Source organism: Camellia sinensis, chromosome 11 (assembly GCF_055761805.1).
Source record: "Camellia sinensis isolate YWXY chromosome 11, ASM5576180v1, whole genome shotgun sequence".
Taxonomy (NCBI): Eukaryota; Viridiplantae; Streptophyta; class Magnoliopsida; order Ericales; family Theaceae; genus Camellia; species Camellia sinensis.
The window spans coordinates 162,448,941-162,456,570 of NC_138971.1; positions in this window are offsets into that span (position 1 = coordinate 162,448,941).

Below are 7,630 nucleotides of genomic sequence, written 5' to 3' on the forward strand. Positions count from 1 at the left end.
GAGTCATTAAATTTCTAGTCGATACATATTTAAAAAAAAATGCAAGTTATTCTTACATGATTAAAAAAAATTAAAAAATAAATATAGAAGTTAAAAAAAATCTAATCACCTTACGATAAATTAAAATTAGTTAATATAAAATGAAAGATAAAGAAACCTTTTGAGAATGATAAAGAATTCAAAGAATTTCTCATTTTTTATCCCTAAAAATAAAATTAATCTTTACTTGAATGGAGAAATTATTTTTGAATACTAAAATACTCAATTAATTTGTTGTATGATACTAAAATATATTTCTCCATCTTTATTTTTCTTATGTAAACTATTTTTATTAAATTAAATGTTAAAATTAATTTCACACCTTCATTAATGCTTAAAATTTTACTTTATTTTTTAATTTCTCACTTTTATTGTGTTCTGTTATTATTTATAGCGCAATGTTATTATTTAAATTATCTAATTTTACTTCTTCCATATATCTAATACTCATATAATTTCATTGACGAGTTTGAGAAATCATACTCTAATACTAATTTAAACACACAACGAAATAAAACACTTTCTAAAGAAAAAAATATAAATGTAATTTAATTTACCCTATTAAATATATATGAAATTATTATTTATTTTTCATAATTCTTTTTAAAATATAAATGCAATTTCTTAACTCAATTTTTTTACACAAGTTTTTGAACTTTTATAAACAAAAAAATAAAATAAAAATTCCACCATTAATGGAATGACAAATAAATTTTAAGATTTAATTTAATAAAAATAGTTTAAATGAGATAAAATAAAGATGGAGAAATAGATTTTAAGTATCATAATGTGTGAGTTGAGTATAAAACATGTGCATTCGGCAAACAAAGCATATCTGAACCGATCCTTTACAGGCCCAAATTGAATCTTGCCCATAGGAAGCCCAAATTGAATCTTGCCCATAGGATTGTCGAGAAGATGAAGCGCCGAGCATGCTAAATGATGTACCGAGTAAGTGGATTAGGCAGAATCGGCAAGCAATTAAGCCGAGTACTAAAGTGGGCCCATACTATCCCTTTCCAAAGGTATAATATGAACTTGGGTTCTAACATTCAAATGATGATGAAAAATAGGTCAAATTATGTAGAAAATATCTATACCATCTACACTAAAGGACTTCATAAAGAAGGTAGATACAAGGAAAAATGTATGCACTAGGAACCAATTGAACTTTGTCTTAAAAATATCATACTCATTCCCTCCCATACACAACCTACTAATTTAACCGTCAGAGTGTTAATTCCGGCATTCCTGACCAAAGTATTTCCTATTTTAGATATTAGAACGAGGATTAAAGAAAGGTCTGTTTGGGACAAAATAATATTGAAGAACCACTCCTCACACGTACATAATAAATTAATTCAGTATTTTATTATTCTCAAATAATTTTTCCATTCAAGTAAAGATTAATTTTAATTTTAGGTATAAGAAATGATAAATTATTTGAATTGTTTATTATTCTCAAGTGATTTCTTGATCTTTCATTCCCTATTAACTAATTTTAATTTATTGTGAGGCGATTAAATTTTTTTTACTTCTATTTTTATTTTTTAAATTTTTTTAATCATGTAAGAAATATAAACATATGTTTTTTTAAATATGCATCGACTAAAAATTTAATGACTCAAAGATAAAAATGAAAATTTGAGAATGATATATGATTGAGAAAAGATAAAATAATAATTTTTTAAATATGATTAAATAAGTAATGTAAATTATCGGGAAAAATATGTATGGATTTTTTATAATATATATGCAAAACCTCAGGAGATGTGAGTAAAATTTCTCATTTGAATAGATAAAGTAATTAATGGACAATTTCGTCATTTTTGGTATGACATTAGCAAATTATGTTAAATAGCCTAACAATGGGAGAATCTTGATGATAGTTTCAAAAATAAGGGAGGTTAGTATAATTATTGAAACCACAGGAAAGATCCTTATAATTGTCAAAAATCTTAGGAGAATGCAGTGTAATTTATCTTAAATTATAACATACTAAAGTAAAACTCAATTTGATAGTAAAAATAATAATAATAAGCAAAATGGTTTTTTTTTTTTTTTTTTTGGTTTGCCACTTTATTCAAAATAATATGTTCAAAAATGCTTGGGACTTCCAAAGTTACGAACCCCCATGACCTCCAAAATGATGTGGACTAATCATATGTTTTTACTTTTTCCTTTCCTTTCTGGACCAATCACAAGTGAGTGAAGGTTGTGAGGGTTTTGATTTTTAGGGGTCTATAGTATTGTTGTAATATGTTTAACCATACTCAGAGGTTTGATTCACAATAGATTTTCGTACCTTACCTTTGGGGTATATTTGATTAGCAAGATTAATCATAAGGGGATTAACAATCAACAAGATTAGTGTATTATTGGTTATCTAGTTAGATTAATGAGATATATAATTTTCTCTTACCCATGTTTGTTTTGTAATAAATATAAAAATACATAATCTCAATAATATGCCTGTTTTGCGTTATTCATTGTAGGATTAAAAAATTGTCAATTTTGTTAAATAGAACAACCATTAGAATCTAATCCGAATAATAAAATTTGCAAACAAATAATGAAATATAAGTCCCATGGATTAATAATTTTAATTCTATACTATAGTCCATTTAGAGCTTGTTTGGGAAGATGTTTTGGGCTAAAATAGCCATATAAGACAAAATAGACAATTTTAGCTAAATATGACAAAATATCACATCCAACCCATAATCATTTAATTTTTTTTCTCCTGAAAGTCAAAAAAAGCTAAAAGTCTATCCCAAACGAAACTTTTTTAGCCCCAGACTAAAATAGTTAAAAAGTCAAAAAGCCAACCCACATTTCAAACGAGCTATCAATCAAACAAAGCCATTACATGTATTTGAAAGAAAAAGAGGGAGCCCAAGCCCAAGCCCAAGCCCAAGAAGAAATATTTGTTAAGGCACTTACCAATAAGTCTTATACACAAAGTTTAAAACCCATCTAATCCTAAAACAAAATACTTGTACCAATTAGTCCTACATATTTTTAATTATTACCAAAAACACTCTTTTATTTTTCTTTTTATCACTTTAAAAATGTTGCTACATCCAACGACTTTTGTCAGACTCACCGAAGACTTGCCGGAATATTCAACATCACCAGAAAGTTGCCAGAGCATCACCAGAAGTTTGCCGGAGTGTTTTGAGTATCGTTGGAAGTTCGTCGGAGTGTTCTGAACATCACTGGAAAATGTCAAGAACATCATCAGAGACTCACCAAAATATTTAAAATATTGCCGAAAAAAAATAAATAAGTGAATATATAAATTGAGAAATTATAGTTAAAAAACATAACAACAACAAACAATTAAGCAAATAATCTGTAATATTGATCATACTGAAAAGCAAGCTTTGAAATAGTAAAATATTATAGGTTCAAAGCATTATTCTATTAGGCCGGAAAACATGCTATGAAACTGCAAATTTTTGCAGTTTTAAAGCATGATTCATTTCAGCACCAAAAAAAGTTGAAACTGTAAAATTTTTCAGTTTTCACCACCTGTAACTAAAACTTAAAAACAACTTATTCAGAACTTAAAATTTTTCTCCATTAAAACAGAAAAATAGACATATGTAACAGAGAAAATGTAAAAAAATTGAGAAATCGAAGGAAAGAATAGATATAGAAAAAATATTATACTCCAACAACTATTTTTGGTTTTGATCTAGTCAGATCTCATATAGATCTACTCAGATCTGATGTAGATCTACTTATCTTCTTCGCCGTTGGTGAGGATGAAGTAACAAGTTGATTAAGGTATGAATATTAGTATTGAATGGTTATGGAAGAAATATAAGTTGATCTTGAATATTGAACATTTATCTGGCACTTATATCTTAGTTAAACTTCATACATTGTTTTAGACTGTTTCTACAGGGCTTTGGCTCACCTTACTTGGGAAACCATCTTCAGGTACAGGTGATATACTTCCTCCAAAGTCATAGCTTGGGAGAACTTAGAAGCTGAAGGCTCTATTTTGTCTTTTTGTGTCTAAATGTTTATTCAAGCCAAGGGCTTAACTTGTATAGTGCTTAGGACTCGTTCTTTTATTGTAACCAAGTGATATCTTCGAAAGATGTAAGCTCGTAGGGCATTTATTTTGTTATCGTTAATTTGAACTACATGTTGTAGATTCAGAATGAATGTATAACGCATGTATATCCCTTTTAATAGAAACTATAATGAATGAAGTAGATCATTTTATTAAGTTCATTGATCTTATGAATGGATTATTCTTATTATTTTATTTTGAGGGCGTGACAACTTGGTATCAGAGCGTACCGGGTTTGAATACTTTGGGTACGTGGGAAGTGGTTAGCACCACAATGGGTTTGTCTCGCTTGTTAGAGACTTAACTATGGATATTATGTGCTTATATGATAACATGTCTATATGATTATATAGGTATGGGATTAAATTTCTAGGATTTTGATCGGGTCCATGGGTTTCTGGGAGTCCTGTTGGAAAGGCACTTGATCACTGCCATTTCTAACTAGAACTCTAGCAACGCCACGGGACGGTCATTATCCAGAGATGAAATTCGTATGTGTTTATGTGATTATGTGCTTATGTGGAGTGACTTACAGTTGTCCATCGTATTAGGACGTGAGTGAATTAGCTACGGCACATTTGTAAATGTACTAATCTCCTTATTATCTTCATTAGGATGTCAGGAGGAGGTCGTGGTGGTAGGCGTGGTAGGCCTAGGAGGCATGAGATGCCTATATCGGATGAGATTCCGGCACAAGAGGAAGGAGTTGGTCAAGCCAAAGTGGCCGAACCAGTTGGTCAACAGGTCATAGACGCCTTAGCCCGTGAAATGGCCGAAGCTTTGAGGGAATCCATGGACAGTCTCAGGGCTGAGAATTAAGTCCAGGCCCAAGTAGCTGAAGCAGAGCCATCCTTTCTAAAGAGGGAGTTCTTTCGGTCAAATCCGAACGAGTTTTTGGGGGATCCCAAGGAGCCACTAAAGGCTGATGAGTGGCTAGAGCAGATGATGAAGACGTTTGAGATGCTCGGCATCAAAGACGGAGGTTTGAGAGTGACCCTAGCATCCTTCCAGCTGAAGGGAGACACAGGTCAGTGGTGGAAGTTTGCGCGAGGGCGCATTGGTGGGACTTGGGAAGCCTTTATTGATACTTTTCAGGACAAGTACTTACCTGCTACAATAAAGGAGAAGTTGAGGGGATCAATTCTTCAAACCGATGCAGCTCAATGCACAAGTGGCTGAGTTTGAGGCCACCTTCACCAGTTCGTCGAGGTTCGCACCAGAGTTAGTGGCAACTGAGGAGCGTCGGTGCTTAGAGTTCCAGAAGAGGTTGAGGACCGGGCTCATGTTTACAGTGGTCGGATCCATGATTAGGGATTATGAGCGCCTTGTGGTGGCAGCAGCCCATCTTGAGACTATCATGCATGCGGAGGAGAAGAGGTTGAGGGGCTCTAGGAGGAAACAGGATGGTCTGGGAGATAGTAAGAGGTAGAGGGGTTCCAATCCCCGGCAGTCCTAGGGAGCGCATTCGAGGTCTATTTTTCTAGTGCCAAGTTCGGGTTTTGGGAGAGGTGGTCAGGAAGACTTCATTTGTTTCAAATGTGATCAGGTGGGCCACAAGTCTCCAGCTTGCCCACAGAGGGGAGGAGGGCAGCGAGCAACTTTATCTTCGGCTCGTTCTCAGGGCCAGAGTCATGGCAGAGGCCAGCTGCTCACTTGTTATCAGTGTGGGCAGGCGGAGCACTTGAAAAGGTTTTCCTCACAGTTGGGTGGCACACCTGGTGCGTCTGGTTCGAGGTAGACACAAAGTCACCAGCCAGCACAGTCAGCACAAGCCTTGAGGGCTAATCAGGGAGCCTCTTCGGCTCAATTAGTGCAGCAGTCTTATGCTCCGAGGGGTGAACAGGTAGATCATAGACCTTCGGGGTACGTGTATGTTGTTATCGCGCCAGATCTTGTACCCGGCTCTATCTGTTGTGTGAGGTACCTTTTTGTTTTGTAACTCGGTTGCTAATGTGTTGATTGATACGAGTGCATCCCATTCCTTTATATCTTCCGTATTTGTATCAATTTTGGAGTTGGAGTTGGCACAGTTAGCATCTCCTATTTGTGTAGAGTCACCTATTGGTGGTGGTGTCATCTTGAAACAGGGGTGTTGGGGTTGTGACATAGAGATCGCTGGTCGTCAAGTTCCATTTGCATTTGTTTTACTTGACATGACTAGTTTTGATGTTATCTTGGGTATGGACTGGTTATTGTCATGCCGAGTTGTTATAGATTGCTACCGTTAGAGGGTTACTCTATGTACCTTAAGTTGTGATTACTTTTATTTCTTGGGGGACTGGGTGGATAGAGTCTTATCACCGGTATATGATCCGCAAAGGAGAAATGAACTTAGTTGTATTCTCACTAGCTTTTGGAGTAGTGAGTGTGATGAGGCCCGAGTTGAGTTGCCAAGAGTGGTTTGTGAGTACTCGAATGTCTTTCCTGAGGATCTTACTAGTTTACCACCCCACCAAGAGATCAAGTTCTCTATCGATTTAGTGCCTGGCATCGCACCGATTTCTATGGCACCTTATTGGTTTGAACCTGCTAAGTTGAGTGAGTCGAAGATTCAACTCCAGGAATTACTACATAAGAGTTTTATTCACCCTAGTACTTCGCATTGGGGAGCACCGGCCCTCTTTTCTAAAAAGAAAGATGGAGCCTTGAGACTTTGTATTGATTACCGAAAGTTGAACCAGGTTATGGTTAGGAACAAATATCTGATGCCTCGTATAGATGACCTATTGGTCAGTTGAAAGTGTCTTGTTGCTTCTCTAAGATAGACCTAAGATCGGGTTTGTTAGACTTATTTGTTTTGATGATTTATTTTATTTGGAAGAGAAAAATAAATCAAATTTTATTTTGATGATTTATTTGAAAGAGAAAAATAGAATCTACATTTATTTTGAAAAAGAAAAATAGAAAAATAGAATCAACATTTATTTTGAAAGAGAAAAATTGAATTAAAATTTATTTTGTCCGATTATTTCTCACCTAAACCTTTATCCTAAATGTTGTTAGAATGTATTTAATATTTAATTAAATCATAAGTTCAAATAACCCGAAACAGAGGTTCAAACAGCCCAGCACAGTAGCAGTTCAAAAGGTTCAAAAGGTTCAAGTAGAGATATTCAAATTAGTAATGATGGAGTGGAAGATATTGAAATTAGTAATGATGGAGTGCAACGGCTATAAACGGCTATAAATTCAAATGAATACAACGGCTATAAACAGCTATAAGTTTCATTATATATACCAAAGCCTCTAACGTAAACAAGTGACAAGAAAAACCAGAAAATATTCTTTGATCTATAAGCACTCACATCTATTCTCTGAAAAATTCTCTGAAAAGTGTTCTTTAATTTTTGTTTACATCCTCTCTCAGAAATTATACACTGAGCCTTATAGCATTAAGCTCATATTTCTTGTGTGAGATTTACAGAAAATCAAAGCTTCATTTTATATATCTATCTTAGAGAGATATTTATTGTAAACTTACTTTGAAAGCAAAAATACCATTTC